The sequence below is a fragment of the Cydia pomonella genome, chromosome 27 (assembly GCF_033807575.1).
Source record: "Cydia pomonella isolate Wapato2018A chromosome 27, ilCydPomo1, whole genome shotgun sequence".
Taxonomy (NCBI): domain Eukaryota; kingdom Metazoa; phylum Arthropoda; class Insecta; order Lepidoptera; family Tortricidae; genus Cydia; species Cydia pomonella.
In genome coordinates this window covers 488,253-516,106 of record NC_084729.1, presented here as the reverse complement: position 1 = coordinate 516,106, position 27,854 = coordinate 488,253, and the positions used below count along the sequence as shown (strand labels likewise).

General features: G+C 36.1%; 1 protein-coding gene across 8 annotated transcripts in view; it reads left to right on the top strand.

Annotated features, from left to right (window-relative positions):
* Nucleotides 1–27,854, top strand: part of LOC133532465 (nucleolysin TIAR) — a 231,756-nt gene that overhangs the window by 56,846 nt on the left and 147,056 nt on the right. The gene's annotated exons all lie outside the window — the stretch shown is intronic.

The window sequence follows — 27,854 nt, the reverse complement described above, 5'->3', positions numbered from 1 at the left end:
AATGAAAACCCGACAGAAAAATTAAAAGCCTAAGATTGTGCCACTACATCAACAAAGCAAACAGTTTGATGGCGAATTGACTGGAGGGTGATTAATAGAAATTACTTTGTGGAAATCCGTATTAATTGATACAAAAATATTACTTCGCTAATCCACGAAATAATTAAGTGCTAGTCAATCAGTGCTAACCCGTTACACTTACACGCGTATTTTTACAGTCAATGCATGCAACCTACCACCTAAAAAATATATACGCAAATAGTTAAATAAACCACCACCTAAGTACAAAAACTCGTCACGTGCTTCAATTGATTGTGGGATATAAACCGCGGTCTTGGGGTTTAATTATAGGTATATCCGGGTACTAATGATTTATAATATGTGTACAAAAACGCACCACCTAGAGAGGATGGGAGAGGATCGTGCTGTGAGAAGAGTGTATGTGGTGCACCCGGGTGGAAAACGTCCGTCTGGGCGTCCGGTATCTGGGACGCTGGAGTGACGAAGTCCTAAAAGACCTGTTCGCCCTCGGAATACCCAACTGGCGTGAAGTGGCGCAGGATAGGGCCGAGTGGCGCTCTCTTGCGTCAGAGGCCAAGATCTTGTTTGGGTCAATGAGCGAGTGAAGTAGTAGTAGTAGTACAAAAACGCAATGTATTTTAAAACTTTGGAGAAAGCCTTCAGATTGGGTAAGGTAACCTACACCTACTGTACTTAGGTACCTATTATTTACCCTAAGTAGGTGTCTAAGTACACTTTTGTTACTATATGCATCATTTTATTATACGCAGAAAATAAAATAATGCAAAATAATGAATCTGGCAGCCCAACTCAACCTCCACCTTACAAAAGGCCACGGCCGTAATACGAGTATTCTGTAGTTACCACCCTAATGTACGATTCCCACCGACTGGCTGGAGTCAGGCCGCACCGGAGCGCATTTTTAATGTGCCTATATATTATATATCGCAGAAGCGATAGAATCCGTCCGGAGGCGTCTCCGCGTCCGCGAGCAGCCGACCGGCTTGCGGCCACATAAATGTGAAATGCGATCCGACTCCGCCCGTTCGGTGGGAGTCGTAGTAGTCGTACTTAAATCTAAATATCTAAAAGAGGTCAGAGTAAATAAAATAACTTAATGTTTTTGTGTATTTGCAATATGAGAAAACTTAAAAAACTAACGCTGCATCCATAGATCGCTAAAATACAAAACACGCAAATATAATTGTTTTTAACATTCGAGTGTCGTTGTATGGAGTAGGTTCCCAACTTGAGCCCTTCTATGTCCTCCGTGGCAGGATGGCTGTGCCCAGCAGCAGCATGCTTACGTATAGGCGCCGTGTTTGATGACAGACTTGTGCATGTCATCAATCTATCTTCAAAGCCAGCGGTGCAGCAACTAGCCAGCCACAAGGAAGATATGTTGGGGATTATCATGAGATCTTCAGTCTTCTTTGTAAAGATGGTAGCTTATTAGCCAACACTTTCGTGTAATCTCAATTATCTTAAAAAAACACCAATCATTCGTAAGGAGTGGTATTTAATTATTAGGTAGGTAATTATCTTTAGATATTATAATGTACTCCAACTTGTAACGACAAAGCGAATCAAATTATGATTGACACATTGTCATTTCCGACTTCAAAATAATATTTGCTATTTCTTTAATCTTAATACTGCGAGAAGGAGACAAAGTTATCGTGACTAGGGACGCTCCGTTCCTAAAGCTGACTATTCATTATTTTTCCGATTATGTTAGTACCGATTCAGTGTTGCCACGAAAGAAAAGTTTGTTCCAAGTATAAATGGCCACACTGGCTAAGTCGCGCGCGGGATGGCTCTCTCGCGTGGAATTCTTTTCTCGATCTGCCAACTTATGCTACCAAAATCGAGAAACTGACAAGTCGAGATAGAAATTTGTGACACGCGACTGTTGTTTCTCGCGGCGCGAGTTATCCCGCGTGTAATCATGTGCTAGCCGTACTGCGCCGTTTGAAAATTAATAAAAATGTACTCTCATAATTATAGTGTCAAAATAATATTCAGGGTGGCTAAATTCGATTTTATTAGGCCGCGGACAGGACGATTTTATATGTACATATTTTGCATTATTTTTGTACGTTGTATTTTATTTTACTTTTATATCTATAATTTTTTTTTTTTAATATTATAGGACATTATTACACAAATTGACTAAGTCCCACAGTAAGCTCAATAAGGCTTGTGTTGAGGGTACTTAGACAACGATATATATAATATATAAATATTTATAAATACTTAAATACATAGAAAACACCCATGACTCAGGAACAAATATCCATGCTCATCACACGAATAAATGCCCTTACCAGGATTTGAACCCGGGACCATCAGCTTCGTAGGCAGAGTCACTACCCACTAGGCCAAACCGGTCGTCAAACCTATATACCGTAAAACCACCCAACTAAAGTCCAAAGCTCCCAACTATGGTCCACAAATAAACTCAATTTTTCTCGTTCAGGTGTGTATTTTACTACATTTTTGTAGTTCTACGGCAAAGTATGTTTATAAATGGAAGGTAAAACTAGGAGTAAACCAAAAGGAACATTGGTATAGATACTTAATTTCCTTTTGAACTTGTGGACCATAGTTGCAGTATTGGACTATAGTTGGGTAGTTTTACGGTACCTGCATAAAATAAGATCTTTTTCGAGCAAGTGTGATGAAAAAGAACGAAGATAATAATCACATACAGGATGACCTGACATACAATTTGCCTTTAACCTCAACCTCCAGACGTCCGGATCAGACATGACAAAACATGTCACTTATCACACCGTCTGTCAGCGTGACAAAGGTCGCCGGAAGTCGTCCGGTGGGCACTTCCGGTCACTTCCGGTGTTCTAACGCTTCCTTCCCTTAAATTACACTAATTCCTAATGTGATATGGAGTAGACAAATTGGTCCAAGGGTTACAGTGGCGTCTAAGGTGCCAAAGTGGTAGAACAGGGTGCAAAAATAGGTAGAAATGGGTGGTTTTAAAACGAAAAACAGGTAGATGTACCACTCAAATATCAAACATTTATTCAGCAAATAGGCCACAGGGGCACTTTTACATGTCCATTTTTACAAACAATAAAAAAACAAAAAAAAAAAAAAAAAAAAAAAGCAAGTACATTTTGATGATTAAAAATGTGTATACATTTTTTCAAATTATTTATTAGTCTTTAATATTGTGATGTTAGTACACGTGTTTATTAAAGAAACCGAAACAATAATGAGGATTTCCATTGTTTGTAGGTAATGAATCTGCATGTATAATCTGTTTCTTTGGCAAGTTTTCATTACATTGAATCTAAATTCGGTAGAAATTAAGTAATGTTCCGTCACATGTATTGAGAATTACTTACAATTGTACCATTTTGAAAAATAGGTAGATTTCAGGCCGAGGGAGGTAGATAGGTAGAACGCAGGCAAAATAGGTAGATCTACCCAAAAGTTGGTAGATGTGACAACACTGGTAATCTGTAAACGACAAATTGGACTGATTGTGAGGCAAGCCGGAGCTGATTCGCCTTTTCTGCTGTAATGAGAAATGTAGAAAATAGGCATACCGATGGGAATCTATCGATTCAAGCGATTTTTTTAAATACTACGTCGGTGGCAAACAAGCATACGGCCCGCTTGATGGTAAGCAGTATCCGTAGCCTATGTACGCCTGCAACTCCAGAGGAGTTACATGCGCGTTGCCGACCCAAACCCCCTCCCCCCCTCGTTGAGCTCTAGTATCAAATCCAAACTAGATTTTTAAAACTAAAAAAAATTTAGTTTGGATAAAATAAGTTACGTAAAAATAACTGTAAACAATACTATAACCATCGTTTAAACTTTTTATATTTCACAAGTCAATACGAAAAACCTCTTTACCATAAATTACACACTTAATGACAAATTCCAGCGCCCATATTTATTTGAACTTTTTCCAAAGTTAGTTTAGTATAAAACCCGTCATATCCGTCGAAAAGCGGCGTTTGGTATAATATTTCCCGCCAACGACGTGCGAGTGACACGCAAACCACCCTGTACAGGCTTCAATACCACTGCACGCTAATGAAATGAAAAATATTAAATTAATTTTAAGCAGAAAATTGATCTTAATTTTAAGCAGAAAATTAATTTTAATTGGAAGCAGAAAAACCTGAAAAATGTAACACAAAGTTTAGAAATACATAAATAAAACGTGGGAAAATTCACTGTCTTGGGCGTGACTCGAACTTGCGACTCTGGATCACTAGCCCATCGCTCTGCCAACTGAGCTACTCAAAAGTTTTCGAAAACCGTTTATTCTTTCATAGGTAAAGTAAATGAATTTTTAACCAAGACTATATATAAATATAAAGTATAAATAAATAAATATTATAAATATTATAGGACATTATTAGACAAATTGACTAAGTCCCACAGTAAGCTCAATAAGGCTTGTGTTAAGGGTACTTAGACAACGATATAATATAATATATAAATATTTATAAATACTTAAATACATAGAAAAAACCCATGACTCAGGAACAAATATCTATGCTCATCACACAAATAAATGCCCTTACCAGGATTTGAACCCGGGACCATCAGCTTCGTAGGCAGGGTAACTACCCACTAGGCCAAACCGGTCGTCAAAACTATATATTGATAAACTTACGCGTATACTTAAAACAAATATACATACATATATTGATACATACATAATTATATGTATACCAAGTGTGATTCAAGAAAGTTTGTCAAGGAAATGCTTGCGCAACATGCGCTTGAATGTGAATTTGGTCTGCGCTTGTCTGATAGAGAGTGGCAGAACGTTCCAAAGTCTGATTGAGAATCGAGCGGAAACGGGATCCTAAAGATGATAGCAGATAGGCTGGACCATCCTTGCCCGGTTTACTGATCTGCATGTACAATCTAATCGGAGAGGCGGGCAGGGAGGGAGGGGGCCAAAGAGGCCATTTTTTTTATTTTTATTTATTTATTAAAGTTCCAATTAGTTTAAAAAAAAATCGCAGAGTTCCATGTTTACTTACTGCTAAAGTCATGAATGGCTTAATTACAGCAAGGGTTCGGACTTATTAAACTAATTTATATAACAAAGCAAATATATGTTTACAAAATATAGTCGTAATTATTTGATATGAAATAATATTTAACTTTTTTAATTGATTTAGAGTTAGATAGGTATAAATCTTGTATATGTTTCGTAAGGCTATTTATTATTTTTGTAAGTATGAAATTATTAGTTCTCGTTCCGTAGACATTATTATATAATGGTAGTATTGAATCTAGGTGCATTAGGAATATTCTTTTATATTCTTAATCTATTGTTTCTGTGATTTATTTTATAAGTACAGGCTTAAGTCATAGTTTTAATTTTTTTTTGTAACATATGGACCCTGTGTAACAGTGTTGTCTGAAATAAATGATTTTTATTTTATTTTATTTATTTATTGAAATTTTTAATATGCCTATAAGGATCAAGTATGAAAATTAGGTTTTCGTTAATTTATAATGTCCACTGTGTCCACAGGAAAGTACCATAACCTTGACTCGTACTAAAAAAATTTTTGACCCGAATAGTTCAGCTTCCACTGTGCGACGCGCGTCAGCACGCTCAGTCACGCAGCTCGGACGTAAACTAGGGTTGGGCCTAATTAGGCCTGCTCGTTACGATTATGTTACTGAATATTTTCATAGCTGGTGTATGTTTTAAAGTTCCCACACTTTGGTATTTGCAATGTGTGGCAATGTCAAATTTCTTATTGTCGTTCATAATGACACTCCCTTACTTTGTGCTGTTCAATTCGGTGCAAAGGTAGATGGAAGTTAAGTAACTGTTTGCAGATTTGAATTCGTAACCTTCTTTTATCCCATTATAATTATTATTATTTTGTCCTTTTAAAAGTACATTGGGACTTTGAAGGTTAGACAGACTCTAATTTCTTGAATTGGATGGAACCTACCTGGATAAACTACGAGTGAAATCTCTTATGGTAGAACTGTTGCAAAAGTGTCCAGCTGTCAGCTATAAATAATAGTTCCAAATCTCTCCAGAGTAGCGCTTGAGTAGCTATGACCCTGGGCGTTATTGACGGAGTGAAGTGCGCTGTCTATGATTAGATTTTTTTGTTCAAGAGTACTTGAACAAAGGTATTGTAGCGCCTATTTAAGGTTGTTGGATGACACTTTTTGGTACATGGAGATTTCATTCCTGAGCAACCTTCAATATTACTGAGTTCCAGTCCAATTGTGTTTACATTGCAAACATTTTTCAATGTCTTCACTTTCGTTTACACTTTCGCCTCATACATCCCTCAAATTGCCAACTTTCGTATTATTAAGTAAGTAAATATTCCTCATTGTTAATAATACACAGACAATGAAATAATGTTAAAAAGTAGGTTTTTTTTGCTTCAACCCTACAGTGTGGGGTATCGTTGGTAAGGTCTTTCAAAACTAATAGGGGTCTTCCACAAACATTTTTTGATAAAGTGAATATATTCGGAGATAATCGCTCCGAAATAAAAAAAAATGTGTCCCCCCCTCTAACTTTTGAACCATAGGTCCAAAAAATATGAAAAAAAATCGTGGAAGTAGAGCTTAAGAAATACATTAAATGAAAACTATAGCGGATATAATCAGATCAGCTGTTGTGAGTTATCGCAAAAAGTTTCCCCTTCATAGTAAAAAGACTTACTTTAATTAGGTACTGATTATGCAAATTTGCCTATTTGTTTAACTCGGGTGAAAGGTACCGTTTCATCCCTTGGTTAACAATTTACTATACTTTAAGCTCCAGTTTAGCTTATTGTGACGGAAGAGTAACTACAGAACCCTACACTGAGCGTGGCACGACATGCTCTTGGCCGGTTTTTTTATGTATGTTCACCGATTACTCCGACACCTGTGGTCCGACTTGAGTAATTCTTTTTTTTTTAAAGGAGTTACCTCCAAGTTGGTCCCATTTTATTAAGTATATTTTTTAATCGGCACTTTCATAATACCGATTTAAAAATCGGTACTTATGGAGTTCCCATATTAAATTCCTATAAAATATAGAAATTTAAATATTTTTATGATAGGTAATTTCATAGGTTGGTCCCCGGCGCTGAAGTTACGGTCTCTGTATAATAAGGACATAATATATTATGGCCCTAAGCAATTTATTGAATATTAGAAAACGGCTTTTATCTAGTTTTCTAGGGTTCCGAACCCAGAGGGTAAAACGGGACCCTATTACTAAGACTCCGCTGTCTGTCTGTCTATTTGTCTGTCCGTCTGTTACCAGGCTGTATCTTATAAACCGTGATAGCTAGACAGTTGAAAAGCGCTGGTGGCCTAGCGGTAAGAGCGTGCGACTTGCAATCCGGAGGTCGCGGGTTCAAACCCCGGCTCGTACCAATGAGTTTTTCGGAACTTAAGTACGAAATATCATTTGATATTTACCAGTCGCTTTTCGGTGAAGGAAAACATCGTGAGGAAACCGGACTAATCCTAACAAGGCCTAGTTTACCCTCTGGGTTGGAAGGTCAGATGGCAGTCGCTTTCGTAAAAATTAGTGCCTACGCCAAATCTTGGGATTAGTTGTCAAGCGGACCCCAGGCTCCCATGAGCCGTGGCAAAATGCCGGGACAACGCGAGGAAGAAGAAGAGAGCTAGACAGTTGAAATTTTCACAGATGATGTATTTCTGTTGCCGCTGTAACAACAAATACTAAAAAGTAAAAAAAAAGTCCTCGGTGGGCGAGTTGGACTCGCACTTGACCGGGTTTTTTACCAAGGTAAACGATACAGTTATAGATCTTACAAAGATCTTAAACATGACTTAATAATTCTTCGAATCGGGCCGTAATACAAGTTTAAGATCTTGGAAAGGAAAGGAGTTGAAGGGTCAACTTTTACAAATAAATCAAAATTTAACATTTAACCCCCTTATTCATAAACGTCTACTAAAGTTAACAAGCCGCTAATAATCGTTTGTCCCTTTCCATCATACCAATACGTCGGAAAGGGACAAACGATTATTAGCGGCTTGTCAACTTTAGTAGACGTTTATGAATAAGGGGGTTAGTATTTCTCTCACTACCATGGCACTCGCTAAATTTTTCCAATGGACAGAAGCCATTTTATTTAAAAAAACCGGCCAAGAGGATGTCGGGCCACGCTCAGTGTAGGGTTCCCTAGTTACTCTTCCGTCACAATAAGCTAAACTGGAGCTTAAAGTATAGTAAATTGTTAACCAAGGGATGAAACGGTACCTTTCACCCGAGTTAAACAAATAGGCAAAATTGCATAATCAGTACCTAATTAAAGTAAGTCTTTTTACTATGAAGGGAAAACTTTTTGCGATAACTCAAAAACAGCTAAACTGATCATATCCGCTATAGTTTTCATTTAATGTATTTCTTAAGCTCTACTTCCACGATTTTTTTTATATTTTTTGGACCTATGGTTCAAAAGTTAGAGGGGGGGGGGGGGTTCCGTTTTATGCCATTTGGCTACGGAACCCTAAAAACTGAACTACACTCTATTCTGTTTTATTCTTATATCATCTTTGTTTCCGCTGGTAGCCTAGCAGTAAGGGCGTGCGACTTGCAATCCGAAGGTCGCGGGTTCAAACCCCGGCTCGTACCAATGAGTTTATCAGAACTTATGTAAACGGTGAAAGAAAACATCGTGAAAAAACCGGTCTAATCCCAACAAGGCCTAGTTTTCCCTTTGACTTGGAATATCAGATGGCAGTCGCTTTCGTAAAAACTAGTAACTACGCTAAATCTTGTGATTAGTTGTCAAGCGGACCCCAGGCTCCCATGAAAATGCCGGGACAACGCGAGGAAGATCTTCTTTGTTTCCGAATGATTTGGTGTCAGAACCGAATTTTATGATTACGGCTGTTATGAGTTAGATAATAAAGACGTCATTTCGGGCGCTTATAAATCTCACGTTAGCTTAAATGGATATTTATGGCGACGCCAGCTACAGAAGCAATACAATTTTTATGTACAAAAAGGAGATTATTAGTAATTTTATAGGTTAGGGTCAAAAACTTTTTTAACGCCTTTTTGTTACTTGAAATGTTTAAATAAATAGATATTATAGGGAGTCACAAAATGCAGGCAAAAAGGCTTGTGTTGTGGGTACTCAGACAACGATATATATATAGTTATACATGTAATATTATTATATAAAAGAGCGTACTCCTATCTTAAAGGCCGGCAACGCACTAACAACCCCTGTGGTGTTGCAGGCGTCCATGGGTGGTAATCGCTTACCATCAGGTGATCCGTCTGCTCGTTTACCTAAAGCTGGCCATACACACTAGGGTATGCCTGCGCAGTGTTATCAACTGCACAGGTAAAACGGAGCGTGTGTGGCATTCGACTGTACAGTTTCCTATTGGGAGCGTGCACGACTGTCACGCAACCTAGTGTCCGCAAGTCTAGGGAAAAACGTCAATTCACTACATCTTATAAAACTACTCCAAAACTAAAAACTACTGAACGGATTTTCATACGACTTTCATCTATCAATAGAGTGATTCTTGAGGAAGGCTTAAGTATATAACTTGTTAAGTTTTGGTGTAAATTGTTTGAAATAAAACGATGTTGTCGGAAAAAATCACGCTGGCTAGGAGCTTTAATCGAAAACGCTGCCTAATCCGTTTGAGCTATAACAACACAATGTATGGTGGGGTTGTTTCTCATTCATAGGTCTACAAAAAAGTCCGCGATGTGAAATGTCTATCTTTTAAGGATAACTTACTATATCCATTCTTAACTTCTAGAAAAAGATCACGTAATATGTGGCATTTGCAAAGCTATTTACATGGATACATTATTAACAATTATCAAAATAAATACGTTAGTTATATTAAGCATTTCATAAAGATTACAATGGTCCCTTACACCATACAATTTAAATGAATATTTCAGGAGAAATCGTAAATCAAAGTTTCATTTCGAGCCATATAACTTGTACGAAATGTTAAAGACGCTATCCGCAGTTAGTTCAAATTTTTACCATCTTATGCGCTGGGATCGCTTTACTTACCCCCACCACGTACTTCGCACGGTCCCAATACTGCTTTACCTGTGCAATTGAACTGTACCGGCAAAACTGCGCAGGCATACCCTAGTGTGTATGGCCAGCTTAATGTGTTATAAAAAAAGTTGTATACTTATTGCTACTGTGCTGTAATTAATGCTTATAGGGTGGTTGACTGTTAGGTCAAATCAAGTTCTTTTTTCGAACAGTCAAAACGATTAGCGGCTATGACGTCAGGTTCATCTTTTTTTTGAACCGTTAATACGATTAGCGACTATGACGTCAGGTTCATCTTTTTTTCGAACAGTCAAAAAGATTAGCGACTATGACGTCAGTTCCATCTTTTTTTTAAGTCGAAACGATTAACTACTATGACGTCAGGTTCATCTTTTTTTCTCAATAATTTTAGTCATGCACATGATGTAAAATATTTATTTTTATTTTTGCACATTAAACTCAACCCTCACCCTATTGTATGCTTGTGTGTCTTTGTTTTGTTTGTTCGTTGCTGTATTTTTATTTTGCTACAATAAACTTTCTATTTTATTTATTTATTTATATAATATACAAATACTTATAAATACATAGAAAACATTAATGACTCAGGATCAAATTTAATATCTGTTCTCATCACACAAATCAATGTTCTTACCGGGATTCGAACCCAGGACTATCGGCTTCATAGGCAATTGTTTTGTTTACGTATTACAAGTAAACAAAACAATTGCAAAACAATATGTTGAATGATTTTTCCAAAAAATCCATTGAGTTATTATTACTAAAGATAGAGCCATACCAAACAATGAAATTGTCAAAATCACAACCGTAATTTTTGATATTTAACAAAATATCAAAAAGTGGCGCCATCTAGTAGATCAAAGGGGTCTCTATTGGTTCCCATAAATTTTTAGTTCCGATTTTCTCAGTCCATAACGTTTTCTACCATAATTTTTATTAGTCATATTGTTAATAGTCATAAAATTTAACGACATAAATTGTAGATCCGATTTTTGCAGGTCATCATTATTGTTAGTCATAATATTTGTCGGTCATAATATTCAAAGCTCAGATTCTATATCATTACATAATGTAGAAGGTAATAAGCTTGTTTATAATAATTGTCGTAAGGTTTATTTTCGCAAGGTATAATGATCGATATTTACTTGATATCCTATATTTCATGTAACTTATTAATCCATTTCGTGCCGCCAACGAGTCGACGGAGCCCCGCTTCGCGGGACTCCTATTTTCGCTCTGAGGGACACAAGGTAACTAACGAACCTACCTGGGGAAACATGATTTTTTGTTTGGCTTACTGAGTTTACCTCTGTTTCCTATATTTCATGTAACTTATTAATACATTTCGTGCCGCCAACGAGTCGACGGAGCCCCGCTTTGCGGGACTCCTATTTTCGCTCTGAGGGACACAAGGTAACTAACGAACCTACCTGGGGAAACATGATTTTTTGTTCATGTTTTGTGTAATTCACTTTAGTAATTAAAACTATATGAATAATAACCATTAGTCCGTTAAAATGTATGCCTTAAAATATTTCTGAATATTAATGCATAGGCCTTAGAATGTTATACTAATCAATTTTATAACTTTTGCGATTATAGTATTTAATATTATAGAATGATAATGTTCGAACTATTAAACGTTATGCTTAGCAAAAATTATGACTATTGATATTTATGTTCTTTAATTATATGGATATCAATTTCTGACTATCGAAATTCGGAACAATAAGAATATGGGAAAGAAAGGGATCCCAGATCAAAGACCAAAGATATCAGAATCGTTTCGAGCGATGGCGCCAAAACCTTTAGGTAGTGCCCGATAAAATGGCGCCACTTTTTTTTTCTTTTATACTACGTCGGTGGCAAACAAGCATACGGCCTGCCTGATGGTAAGCAGTATCCGTAGCCTATGTACGCCTGCAACTCCAGAGGAGTTACATGCGCGTTGCCGACCCTAACCCCCTCCCACCCTCGTTGAGCTCTGGCAACCTTACTCACCGGCAGGAACACAACACTATGAGTAGGGTCTAGTGTTATTTGGCTGCTGTTTTCTGTAAGGTGGAGGTACTTCCCCAGTTGGGCTCTGCTCTAGATCTGGAATAACATCCGCTGTGCTGTGCCCTACCACACAGAGCGAGATGACATTCACAATGCCCAATGCCCACTTTATGATATTTAACAAATGAACACATATCAGTGAAATGATGGCGTTCTAAAAGTCTTAATTATGTGTCGAAAGATGGCAAAAAAATTACGTCGCTACATAGTTATCTTTGACAATACACCTCTATTTCAAATTCTCGTTGAAAGAACTAAAAGGTCGTTAAGTGACAAAGAATGCGTCATAAAGTCCGCCATTTTGTTTTAATTGTGCTTTAAAGATTTAACGCGGACCCTAGGGGTCGTGACCTCTATTTATGAAATGTAAATTGAGACCCTTCCTTAAATAATGTGTAGTGTGTGGCGGTATTCATGTTGGGTCCGCACGCGGCTCCGGTGTGTGAGCGAGACATCACTACGGCCGTCCATTTAAGACTAACTTGACTGCCGCCATACTATTTTGTATTTATTTGTAGGTCTATAAATTTGTCTACTTATATCATTTGAACTCTCCCCTCATCCAAAGCCTAACTGGGGAAGTACCTCCACCTTACAGAAAACCGCAGCCAAATAACACTAGACCCTACTCATAGTGTTGTGTTCCTGCCGGTGAGTAAGGTTGCCAGAGCTCAACGAGGGAGCGTAGTGTTAGGGTCGGCAACGCGCATGTCACTCCTCTGGAGTTGCAGGCGTACACAAACTACGGAGACTGCTTACTATCAGGCGGGCCGTATGCTTGTTTGCCACCGTCGTAGTATAAAAAAATCTACTCGAAGGTTAGCTGGAAGAGATCCCTTATCGGGATAGGTTGGTCTTTGTAGCTGTATGTCTAAAATTTTACCTTTATTTGTACCTGTGTTGTGTACAATAAAGTGTATATTACTATTATTGAAATAAAAAATAAATAGTGTGAATTGCGAATTTTATAACCCCATTCTGAAATAACATGACATTCATATTTTATTTTTTATTTTTCTTTATTAGTTACACTTAACAGATATCGTACTACAATATCATCAGAAACATACAATAGGGTTGTTTGTTTCAAACAAATCTTAGGGCAGAATTGTATCCCAATAAATTCTTTTGGATTATAAGAACATGTTAAACTACTTTTAGGGGACCTGTAATGACCATATTTTTGTAAATATTGAATTTAAAATATCTTTTGGCACACGTCACGCGACCAAACTCGAAACGTCATTGAAGATTCTGATGACGTCACAACTCTCGGATTGGCACTGTTGACAGTTAGGCGATAAACAACAAATGACAAATGTCAGTTGACAGTTCGTATCTTCTACGTGTGTATGTAGTTATGTGTCAAACCGTAAACTGTGACATCACACAATTTTCAAAGAGCGTTTTGGGGATTTGTTAGATGAGTTTCCCAAACGCAGTTATTCCTTGCAGCTAATTTTCTTTTCGCCGTTATTCACAGTCGCAAATTTTCCCACTTTTTTAATTTCCCTGTCTTACTATTTCTCGGTAGCGACTTTTATGATCGCATTTGTTCACAAACGCATTTTTTCACTTTCGTTTTATTACTCTGTAGTATAGTTTTTTGCTCGCAATATTTTCCAAAACGAATTTTTTACATGCTTGAATTTGTTTACAAACGCGTTTTTTTACATTCCTTTTATTACTCTGTAGTATATTTGTTGCTCGCAATATTTCCCTAAAACAATTTCTAACATGCTCGAATTTGTTTACAAACGCGTTTTTAGGGTTCCGTAGTCAACTAGGAACCCTCATAGTTTCGCCATGTCTGTCTGTCTGTCTGTCTGTCTGTCTGTCCGAGGCTTTGCTCCGTGGTCGTTAGTGCTAGAAAGCTGAAATTTGGCATGGATATATAAATCAATAAAGCCGACAAAGTCGTACAATAAAATCTAAAATTTTTTTTTTAGGGTACCTCCCCTATACTTAGGGTGGGGATGAACTTTTTTTTTTTGCTTCAACCCTACAGTGTGGGATATCGTTGGAAAGGTCTTTCAAAACTAATAGGGGTCTTCAACAAACATTTCTTGATAAAGTGAATATATTCGGAGATAATTGCTCCTAAAGAAAAAAAAATGTGTCCCCCCCCCCCTCTAAATTTGAACCATAGGTCCAAAAAATATGAAAAAAATCTTGGAAGTAGAGCTTAAAAAAGACATTAAATGAAAACTATAGCGGATATGATCAGTTTAGCTGTTTTTGAGTTATCGCAAAAAGTTTCCCCTTCATAGTAAAAAGACTTACTTTCATTAGGTACTGATTATGCAAATTTGCCTATTTGTTTAACTCGGGTGAAAGGTACCGTTTCATCCCTTGGTTAACAATTTACTATACTTTAAGCTCCAGTTTAGCTTATTGTGACGGAAGAGTAACTACGGAACCCTACACTGAGCATGGCCCGACATGCTCTTGGCCGGTTTTATTTTATTATTGTAATAATTAGGAGCAAAAAACAGATTTCATAAAAAATAAAGATAAATCTATTATATATGTAAATGAAGCCTTCTCCTTCATTAATTGTATATTTTATCTGTGACTCTTGTGTTTGAACTGACGTATAGTTTGACGTGTCAAATGTCAAGGGAGTCGTTGAATAAATAACGTTACATGAAGAATAAACTAAAATATAAAGATATACGTGGAATATTAGCCTTAAATGTTGTTTCTCTTTTCAGGTAAGAGTTATAGTTAAGTTTTTGTCCAATGAAACATGCATTTCATGCATACATTGTACCTTTGTTCTTAATAAAAATGTACACTCTTTTCAGAGCAACACAAATTGGTTTTTTATTTCACCGTGTCTCAACGGACACAATAAGATATTATAAAACAACATTTCTACGGCTATTGAACAACCATGGAAAAACTTAAGTTTGAATTTGTTGTGAAAGCGGGTGAAGATCCGAAAACAAATGTATGCTGCATGACGTCGATTACGAATGCCGACAAGAATATTTTTTTGATTCCTGAGAAGTTGCAACCAGTAAGATTGCACGAGATGATTATTAAAACTCCAGCATACGAAAAGGTAAAACTCACGTTACAAAGAAGACATGATAAGAGACAAGTATGGATATCGATGACACCAGAACAGCTCGAGGTTTATATGGATGAAGACGGAAATATGCAGTTTCAAGGATATTTGTTAGAAGAGATTACAGTTGGACCTCAACCACAAGCGTCAGCTGCGGGTATTTCAGAAGAGGCCCTGGCAAAGATTTTGGAAAATTTTGCTGATAAAAAGAGGGATATATTCAAGCATCAGAACGTAAAGAAGCAGACCGAGAGAATGGTTTTAGATAAATTTACCAATAAAACGACTAATGCAAGTCAATGGTTAACTACTTTTGAGACTGAGTGCCGTCGTGTAGGAATAGAAGAGGATATACCGAAGATTGAGGCGCTGAGGTTGTTTTTGGAAGATTCCTGTTTGGACTGGTACAGGTCAATGATAATTAAATTTACAGTGGACTCAGAGTGGTCGCAATGGAAGAAAATGTTTTGTGAAACTTATGCGGACAAAGGTTGGTCGCCGGTCAGGTATGCAATGTTTTTTAGATATAGACAGGGATCTTTACTTGAATATGCCATAAAAAAAGAAAGGCTTTTGCTAGAGATAAATAAAAGGATGGATAAGTCTACGTTGATAGATCTTATTGCTATTGGTTTACCAATATTTGTGGCTGATAGGTTAGACAGAGAAGATCTAAAGGAAACCGAGGATTTATTTAATAGTCTCAGAGGTTTAGAGCACTTGGTGAGCAAGAAGATTTGGGGAAAAAAGACTGTGGGTTTAGAAAATAAGACTAAAGAGAAGAATGGAAAGGACTATCATCCATGCAGAATTTGTGAAAAAGAAAATAAAGGAAACCGGTATCATCCCGAATCCTTATGTTGGTTTAAAAATAAGAATAATGACGGACCAAAACGGGAGCAAATAAGAAGCGTTAATCATTCAGAGTTAGAGGTAGAATTAAATGAAATAGATCCAAAAAACTAGTGTTTCCGCCATTAATTAAGACTAAGCTATTGTTAAATAATACTTTACAACTTCTAGGAGTTTACGATTCAGGGTCTAATGTATCTTTGATTAATTCGAAGTTGTTACGTATTAAAAATAACACTATTAGCAATAAGGGTTTAACTGCAAACTTGAAAACAATTAATGGCGCAAAAAAACCTATAGGAATGGTGACTTTAAGGATAAAGATTTTTGATATGGAACATGATGTTAATGTGTTTGTAATAGATGAGGAAAATTTTGACTATGATTTCTTGATTGGGTTAGATTGCATAGGGAAATTTCACCTCACTCAACATGACACTTTGGAAATTACACAAAATACACTGATGTTAGGAAAAGAAAATAATGAGAAAACAAGAAATTCCGGAAATGCTATAATGTATCCCTGTGTATCGAGTCCCGAGATAGGAACAAAAACAAATATGAGCTTAGAACATAAAAATGTATGTTTAGTAAAAGAAACTCAAAATGAAACTAAAAATAGATATGAAATAAACTTTAATGAACACATAGAGGTTGAAAACTTTGTTGTTGCAGTGAATCATCTGACTTTGCTGCAGCAATCTGAAATAGATGAACTGATTAGCAAATATACAGCACTTTTCGCAAAAGATAAGTTTGATATAGGTACAGTGAAAGAATATGAGGCACACATTGACTTACAAATAGATAAATATTGTAGTAAAAGGCCTTATAGGTGCACAATTGAGGATAGGAAGGAAATAGAACAACAGGTATCACAGCTATTACAAAAAAAATTAATTGAGGAGTCCTATAGTCCTTTTGCCGCTCCAGTAACATTAGCTTACAAGAAAGAAGATGGGAGAAAAACAAGGTTGTGTATAGATTTTCGAGACCTAAACAAAATTGTAGTTCCTCAATCACAACCGTTTCCACTAATTGAGGACTTAATGATTAAAACAGGGAAGTGTAGATTTTTCTCAACACTCGACATAAACTCAGCATTTTGGTCAATCCCTATGAAGGTTGAGGATAGGAAAAAAACTGCTTTTATTACGCAAGAAGGGCACTATCAATGGACCTGTCTCCCTTTCGGTTTAAAGACCTCACCTGCCATTTTTCAGAGAATACTGAGCAGTATTATAAGGAAACATGAGTTGTCGGATTTCGCGGTAAATTACATTGACGATATTTTAATATTTTCAGAAACATTTGCAGACCATATAAAACACTTATCTTTGCTGTTGGAGGCAATATCCAAGGAAGGGTTTAGATTGAAATTCTCAAAATGTAACTTCGCACAAAATTCGGTAAAATATTTAGGCCATGAGATACAAAATAATACTATATCTCCGCTGAAAGATAATTTAATTGCCATTAAAGATTTCCCAACACCAAAAACACAAAAAAATGTTCGTCAGTTTTTGGGTAAGATAAACTTTTACGGGAAATACATTCCAAATATATCGATTATATTAGATCCTTTACATAATTTATTAAGAAAAGGACAGAAATTCATATGGTCAGGAAAATGCCAACAATCCTTTGAGACCATAAAAAAACTACTGTGTTCAAAACCAATTTTAGCAATCTTTGATCCGGATCTGCCAATACACATTTACACGGATGCATCAATCCAAGGCATAGGCGCGATCTTGAAACAACCGCAGGATAATGCAGAAGAGAAACCATGCGCATATTTTTCAAGAAAATTAAATGACACTCAGAAAAAGAAAAAAGCTATATACCTTGAATGTTTAGCGATAAAGGAAGCAGTAAAATACTGGCAACATTGGCTTATGGGGAAAAAGTTCACAGTTTTCTCTGACCATAAACCTCTTGAAAGGATGAATATTAAAGCTAGGCCGGATGAAGAATTAGGAGACCTGACATATTACCTGTCACAATTTAATTTTGAAGTAGTTTATTCTCCGGGAAAATACAACTTAGAGGCAGATTGTTTGAGCAGGAACCCGGTATTAGAGCCAGGCGAAAATCAACATGAAATTTTAAAAATCGTTAATTTTATCAAACTAGAGGACATAATAAATGACCAAGATAATAATGAAGATATAAGACAAAATAGAAACAAACTGAAGCTAAAAGATCATGTATACTATAAAAATATTAAAAAAAAAGATAAGATTATTCTAACTGAGGATTTTTGTAAGAAGATTATTGAAAACACACATAATTATTACTGTCACATAGGCATAAAACAAATGGAAAGCAAGATCAAACCTTTTTATGTAGCAAAAAATTTATCTAAGCATATCAGAGAGTTTTGTGACAACTGTAAAATTTGCATAAAAAATAAATCTAGAGGCAAATATAAATTTGGATTAATGTCACATTTAGGTCCTGCTACATACCCATTTGAAATAGTGTCTATAGATACTATTGGTGGATTTGGTGGCTCACGCTCCACAAAAACATATTTGCATTTACTTGTAGATCATTTTACAAGACATGCCTTTATCTTGACATCAAAAACACAGAATGCTAGTGATTTTATAAGGCTTGTTCAAAAAGTTCCTCAGGGCAGTAAAATTGGTATGATTCTGTCTGATCAGTACCCGGGTATAAACTCAAGAGAATTTAAACTCTTTTTAGAACATGTAGGTATACCCATTATATTTACTGCAGTAAATGCTCCATTTTCTAACGGATTAAACGAGAGATTAAACCAAACTCTGGTCAATAAAATCAGGTGTAAAATTAATGAAAGAAAGGATAAGTTGGCATGGACAACCATTGCTCACGAATGTACCCAACGGTATAATGAAACCGAACATACAGTGACAGGATTTTCTCCAAAATATTTGCTGGAAGGACAAAGTGTAGATATTCTTCCGGTAGAATTGAAGCAAGGAGGAACGTGGAAGAATTTAGTAGAAGATAGAAAAATTGCGTTAGAAAATACGATAAAATCACATAATTACAATAAACAACAATATGATAAGAACAGGAAAATGTGTGAACTCAAAGTAGGAGACTTGGTATACGTTGAAAACGGAAATCGCTTAAATAGAAAGAAACTGGATGAAGTAAAAATTGGTCCGTATAAAATCATAGAAAAAATATCAAACTCGATTTATAAGGTAAACACGGGACACAGGAAATTGGAGTCAAACTTTTTCCACATAACTAAACTTGTTCCAATATCAAAATAATTTTAAGTACCTAGGTAGTATAGAATATGTATAAATATCATGATATGATATTTCTGAGTGGGAGGGGGAGATGTAAATGAAGCCTTCTCCTTCATTAATTGTATATTTTATCTGTGACTCTTGTGTTTGAACTGACGTATAGTTTGACGTGTCAAATGTCAAGGGAGTCGTTGAATAAATAACGTTACATGAAGAATAAACTAAAATATAAAGATATACGTGGAATATTAGCCTTAAATGTTGTTTCTCTTTTCAGGTAAGAGTTATAGTTAAGTTTTTGTCCAATGAAACATGCATTTCATGCATACATTGTACCTTTGTTCTTAATAAAAATGTACACTCTTTTCAGAGCAACACAAATTGGTTTTTTATTTCACCGTGTCTCAACGGACACAATAAGATATTATATATATATTGCAGATAAATAAGATATGTCAAAAAAGCGGGAATTTTTCACTCGCTCACTAATCTGAGCAAATAATGTAGCCGCGTTTAGTAGAATATTAGTGATATTAGTAATTTTCGGAATTAGCCGAGTGTACCTTACATTAAAAGATTAATATGGGTGCTACACAATTTTTTTTTAAATATTATGATTATTTTTACATAAATACAAATTCGACTTTTTTCAAATTATATATAATATATCCCCCCCCCCCCCCTTCTCCCCTCTGGTAGCTGGTCGCGGACATTAAAATAACACGACAAGACGAAAAAACGGAACAGTGAGAAAACTATTAGGAAATATGGCTACGGGTGAAAAAACAGAAAAAAACACAAAACGAAACAAAAATAATTTATAAATTAACTGCAGGTTAAAAGTCAGACAAAAAAAATATCAGAAACAGAAGCAAAGCGACTGTAAACATAAGCTGCAGAGGAAAAATTTACTGCAGGTTAAAATTCAGACAAAAAAATATCAGAAACAGAAGCAAAGCGACTGTAAAAATAAGCTGCAGAGGAAAAATTAACTGCAGGTTAAAATTCAGACAAAAAAATATCAGAAACAGAAGCAAAGCGACTGTAAAAATAAGCTGCAGAGGAAAAATTAACTGCAGGTTAAAATTCAGACAAAAAAAAATCGGAATCAGAAGCAAAGCGACTGTAAAAATAAGCTGCAGAGAAAAAAAGTGTTTAGGATAATCGCTTTCGGGAAAAAATGCGAAAAGAAAATTAGCTGCAAGGAATAACTGCGTTTGGGAAACTCATCTAACAAATCGTTTTGGGCGCGAAAGCATCTGTCAAAATATATTTTGTTAATTTAACATATTTAAAGCCGTTACATTAGATCCTTTAATTATGAATAACGAGACAAGACTGATTATTCAAAATTAAAATTCAAAATTTTGTTCTGCAAGTAGGCCTCAAGGGCTCTTTTACAAGTCAATACAACATTTATAGTAACATCATATAGTGACATGAAAAATACATAACAACATTTATAAATACAACAGCCAATACCTGGGTAAACATTACATTATAATAATCTTAAAATAAATAATTACTACAATACAATAGAGATGTATAGTCTCTATGGTTAAAAACACATTAAATCTGGAGATTTAAAAGGTCCCCAACGTCAGAGTACTAATACTAATAAAATTTGGAGGTGTAAAGTATCTCCATTACTAATCATAGCACTCGTTATAATAAGTACTATCCTCAATCTAAGCAAACCAGTCGGTTAGATTCAGGAACTTTCTCGTTCCTTCTCGTATTCTGATTGGCAACATAGTTTCAATTGTTCTCGATGTCATCATTCGTCTGTCTTGACAGCGCCCTCTATGACGCCTTGGCGGCACTCCTTACCAACGCTCCTCAGGTGTTACTAACTAGGTAACGCCCTAGTTTTCTCCATTCGTCAAAGATGCCATGATCAACGAATCATTTGACAATAAACTCTTAAATGGCATGATTCAGCCGTTCTCCGATATATAATAATGTTGATAAAATTTGCCGAATGTTAACCAAAGTAAAAAAACTGCTTCCAGGAATTGTTCGGATTATTCCCTGCCGCTTCTTTTCGCCATCGCCCTACGCGTCAACATTTATATCTTCACCACTTAGATGGTTGGCAGTTCTCAACTGAAACTTCTCGCCTCGCACATCTTAACTGTGGAATGAATTGCATGATTTCTATAGTAATCTAAATTGTTTTTCTTATTTAATGCATATTAATTATAAGATGTAATGTTTTGAAAAGATGTGTCCCGCCGAGTTTATTGCCGGTCCTCGAATTGAGGGGGGATTTAAATCTTCTCGGGTCAGAGGTGTAGGGTTAGAGCCCGTGTAGCTTTATTTGACCTTCATAAGCGCATTTTAGTATGCCTCCTTGAATAATAAACTATTTTTATCTTTATCTTATCATTGAGCTGTCGCCTTGGGTATTTACGGACCTTCAAACCTTAACAAAAGAGCGTACTCTCATCTTAAAGGCTGGCAACGCACTTACAACTCTTCTGGCGGGTGTCCATGGGTGGAGGTAATCGCTTACCATTAGGTGATCCGTCTGCTCGTTTGCCAACTATTACATTTAATAAAACAGCGAAATTTGGTTGGTAAATGAAATTCGGAGAAACTTCGGCGAAAAGGCAGAACACCATTTTGCCATGTACGGATGCTTGTATATTTCCGTGTCTGCATTGAGTAAACTGGGGAACAACTGGGTAAATAACATTAGGGAAACTAAGGTTGTAAAGGCCCCAGTTGGAGAAGTTTTACAATTAAAGTATACATTAGTAATGGACCCGGATAAAGGACCCGGATATCCGGGAATGGGGTAAGAGTATACATAGTTAATGAATGTGGGATTGATAGGGAATTTGTTTTGTGATTGAATGTTACCTTTGTTTTAAAATGCTAAAGTGTGCAAAGGTAATTTTTTTTTGCTGGTGTTTTATCTCGTGAGCTCGTGATGAATTATAAAGATAATATACTGTTACACGTGGGTTCTTACATCAATTAATAATTTAAATGTATAATGTATTAATAATTCAAAGAAATGGTCTTAATATTACCAAAATATGCCTGTTTATAGCAATAAAATTCGAAATTAATTATGACTAACTATTTAAAGTGTGACCCAGGCGACGTAACCATAGCAATAAGTTGTTGAACATAAAACCTTTGAAAGTGTTTTTCATTTTTATTACACACTTTTATTTAGCTGCACCACCGCATATCTTCTTTGTATACATCTACACATATATGTGCTTCAAATCTTGTAACTTAAATTTGAACCACATCCTGGTGTCTGTTTGAGCTGAAATTTGGTATACTTCTGTATTTCCGATGACAATGCAATTGTATACTAAAATCGAGCTGATCTGATGATGCAGTCGGAAGGTAGCCAAAGGAACTCTACGATAGGAAAACTAAAACACATTGAGTTTAGGCTCATTTGAAAGGTCTTGAGAAGTACTTGATAGACATACAAAAAAGAGAAAGTGCAGTCGGCAATAAAAGTGTGCGTCAAAAATATTTTTGACGGTTAATTAGTTTTTAATTACAAGCTTTTATTTAGTTTCACCTGTCCCGTTGTCTGTCTGTCTGTAATCAAATCTTGCAAGTTAAATTTGATCCACTTCTCGGTTTCTGATTGAGCTGAAATTTGCATATATATGTAAGTCGGGTGACAATGCAATATTATGGTACTACCGAGCTGATCTGATGATTGAGACAAGAGGTGGACATAGGAACTCTGTGGTAAAACAACGCAACCTAATTGTGTTTGGGGTTTTTAGAATTGGCTCTATGAGTATTAGTTGCCTGTGGAAAGAAAATAACAGTCAGCGATAAAAGCTTGTACCAGAAATGAAATTTTTGGCAAAAACTTATTTATATTGAATTATACTCTGAGAAAAACTCGATATTTGTGTTTTTACATCGAAGAGCTCCTTTGGTTACCTCCCGACTCAGATTAAGATGTTCTTTTTATAAAAGGTAATCATTTTACACTTATTATAATATAAATACCTACCTACTAAAAGAGGTTTATGTAAATGTTTCATTCTAAAATGAAATATTTAAATAATCTAAATTTAAAGAAAACTACCGAAGCTATGAATTCGGGATTAGTCTCAACTCAATGAAAAGAAAACAACGGGTCAAGTTGAAATAGAATACGAATAATTGAAAATAAACTTTCAGAAGACTATCATTTTGGTTTCAAATATCTACAGTTAAGTAATTTAAATAATAAAATTCCTCTTGTCACTTGTTGCCATAGTTACTGTCTCATGTGTCACTCTTAAAATTCTGGTATGATGAAATTTAAATTAATCAACATGTATTTGTGAAATTTTTATTTAATCGTAAGCAGGCATAAAGAAGGCAATCAGAGTATAGCCTAGAGGTCGCTAAGCCAGGTAACCAACTCAGGCGTGACTGACTCCAGATCTTCAGCTGGTCCAGAATACGAGTGAAGGGGACAGCGTTGGAAAATATGGTCAGCGGTCTGCTCTTCCTCGCCGCACTCGCAGAGAGGAGAATCTTTCCAACCCCATTTATAAGTATGTTAGGGAATTACAACGGCCATTTGTGAAAATTATAAGTATTTTCCATAGTGGACTATGCAAAGTGTGTAACTATTGTCCCCTGGCTGACGGGACATAATCACGACAAGAAATAGTCAATCCACTCATAATATTGATGAGGAGGGTTGGTACCTATGGCTTAAAAACTTTATTTTATTTATACTACGTCGGTGGCAAAAAATATACGGCCTGCCTATTGGTAAGTAGTGTCCGTAGCTTATAGATGCCTGCCACTCCAAAGGTGTTACATGCGCGTTGCCGAGCCGAACACTCCGCACCGTCGTTGAGCTGTGGCAACCTTAGTCACCGGCAACACAACACTTTGAGTAGGGACTAGTGCTATTTGGCTGCGGTTTTCTGCAAGGTGGAGGTACTTCCCCAGTTGGGCTCTGCTCTAGATCTGGAATGACATCCGCTGGCTGTGCCCTACCACACAAAGCGAGTTGACATTCACAATGCCCATACCTATCTTTGGACGTATTTTCAGTTTTGGCATAGAGGGGGCAGAAGGAACGCAATGGTTTTCAAAAAAAATCAATTCAAAAATGTATTCTGCAAGTAGGCCTCAAGGGTCCTTTTAGAATAGATTAGAATATTTTTTATTCGTAGACACAAACAAGACACATTATATTACATGATATAACAAAGACAAAGAAAGTATAAAGTGCCACGAAATGGCCTCATCTCAGCATGTTGCTGGTGGCTTCCAGCGCTGATCTTCCGATGAGACCATCAAGTAAGAAAAATCACGAAAGGTAATAGACAAGAAGGAAAAAAGACATAAAATAATATAGAGTGAACAAATTGAAAAATAGATAAAAGATAACGACTAAATTAATTATTTTACAAGTCAACATTTATAGTAACATCATATAGTGACATGAAAAATACGTAGCAACATTTATAAATTCAACAGCCAATAAATTGGTAAACATTACATTATATAATCTTAAAATAAATAATTGGGAGAATCAACTTTTTAGCGTCACTCGTTGCCATGGTTACGATTAGTTGTCCAGGGGACAAAAGTTCATTGAAATACTGATTTTATGGTACTTAAATGTATTAAACTTGCGTTTTTGTGGTCGTTATAACCAATGTCCATAATGGGCCCCCTACTAAGCATGTTAATAGAACGGCATACAACGTCTTTTCAAACAAACTGTGCCACTGTTGTCCCTTGGACAACGGGACAGGATAACAAAACAAAAAAAGTTGATTCACCCAATTACTACAATATAACAGTAGTGTATAGTCTCTATGCTTAATAATACATTAAATCTGGAGATATAAAAGGTCCCCAATGTCAGAGTACTAATACAAATAAGATTTAGAGGTGTAAAGTGTCTCCAAGTGTCAAAATGGAAGGACCATAAATAGGTAATAAGAGTGATGACATTTTGACTAAAATACAAATATCTCAGTTCTGCAATGGAATTCCGCTTGGTGCCCATAGAATTAAATGAACTAGATTTGAAGACCTATTTAACGACCTAACTCTCAGCTGTGTTGGTTTTGGAGCCAAGCTCCATACAAAATAGCCCACGGTCCTTTATACTAAACAAAATTAATTGCGCCTAGATTCAGGATCAGTATAGCCAAATTATAACGATAAAAAAACTGGAATCTCTCGAAGTGAGAGGTATAAGATATGGGGCCGTGAGCAGGACCAGGGTGGCTGGGAGCGATCACGCGGAAGAGCAGCGATAAGGATGAGCGGAGAGGAACGGACAGCGGATCAAAGCACGCTAATCCGCAATTCTCAATCCGAAAGTTTTACCCCGTACATTTTCCCAACTCACCCTGCTATCCCTTATAACCCCAACTACGGGGTGAGGTGGGATTATGCACTATGTTATGCTTATTGTCAAAATTATGAAATGAAACGACAGTTAATTACGACGACTATTATTTATGTATAAATATTAGCGTACCAAATTTACATTCATTATAATATATTTTTTATCGAGGTTTGAATGTCAGTTTTATCCCTACTCACCCCATTTTACGGTATATGATATACTTACCATGTATTTCATTAAATTAATGAATAGTTATAAATGAACGTACTTTGTGTCAATATAACATTAAATTTGGATATTTATAAATTAATTATGTGTAGTTATGTATTGGAATAATGATAATGAATATGACATTTAATTAATAGGTATAATGGGAAATTAATGTAATGTTAATACATAGTTTATTATGAATGTATATAGCTTAATTTTAAGATCAATATCTGCATGCTGCCATTGGCTAAACATGTGATACCTACTGCTTATAATGATTATGTCAACTTCAATTTACCATGTTTACGCAAATAAATCATTATCTTATCTTATCTTATTAGGCAGGCATCCTATTTTATCCCATAGCCCAGTATTTAGTCCACCACCTTCACCCAATAACCCATATCATTTTAGTTTCCATCAACTCTCAATAGTCCTTATACCCTGGCGGCTGCCTCCACATGCGTCCCACGACACGGGCAAGGGCACTTGATGTACCCCTTACATTTCATTAAAGAGTCAAAAGGGCCTCTACATGTTGGCTTCGGTTCTGCGCACGCCTTTATAAATGCCCGGATCGCTATATAGAGCTAACTAGAGTACTAGGCAGAGATGTAGGGTTACAGCTGGCGTAGCTTTATTTGACGTTCATAAGCTCATTGTAATATGTCTTATTGAAAAATAAACTTAATCTTTATCTATGAAGAAGCCGGTAACATTCCCAAAACGGTTCAATGTCACTAATAAAATAATACAAAAGTCGGATAACGCATCCTAAACTCACAGCTTCAAAAGATCGTAGCAAAAATGTAAACCATACATTCATATACACACATATAATGTACATAATACCATCTGAACAAAGAGGCAGTCACCGCGCAGGCGCGGGGCGAGAGAGACGGGGCATAATCGAAATGTATAACGATGAATGGGAGTGAACGGGATGGGGATAGTCGTAAATTTGAACGACTGGCGAATATTCGTATGGTGTTTAGTAATAATTATGTTTTAGCTTTTTCGCTCGAGTCGGTTCGTTTTGAATGAAAATTTGGGTTGTTATTAACTCATACTCGACGTTATTTTATGTTCTTATATCGGTTTTTTTAATACGTTTATTATGTATACACTTTGAATAAACCCGTTAATATGTTTTAGCACAGTTTATAAAGTTATGATCCTAGACTCGAAGCCTGGCAAGGACGTTATTATACATGGTGTGTAAATTCAATACGGGCGAATAAACGCTGGTTAGCATTCCTATGATATAAAATTTATTTCAATATGCTTCTTAGATCTATGCTATGCTAACCGCCGTTTAAATATTCACCCATATTGAATTTACACACTATAAAATATAAATATTTAAATACATAGAAAATAACCATGACTCAGAAACAAAAATTTGGTCATACCTTGGTCATCACACAAATAAATACCAGGATTTGAACCTGGGAACATCGGCTTCATAGGTATATATAAAAATTCAACTCGCTTTAATTCCTTAACAATTAAGTACAATTTCTATAGAAATTTGGAATATTTCGCTCGCCCGGCTATCAATAGCTCAATCGGTTATACAACAATTTTTCCTCCTCGTAATACAAGTAACTATTTATTTAATATATTGTTTAAATATTACCCTGGCTCGTACCAATGAGTTTTTCAGAGCTTATGTACGAATATATACCATACATACATATGTGGTATATGTGTGTGTGTGTATATGGTATACCAGTCGCTTTTCGCTGAAGGAAAACATCGTGAGGAAACCGGACTAATACCAACCAGGCCTAGTTTACCCTCTGGGTTGGTAAGTCAGATGGCAGTCGCTTTCGTAAAAACTAGTGCCTACGCCAAATCTTGGGATTAGTTGTCAAGCGGACCCCAGGCTCCCATGAGCCGTGGCAATATGCCGGGACAACGCGAGGAAGAAGATATTGTTTAAATATAATGATATTAATATT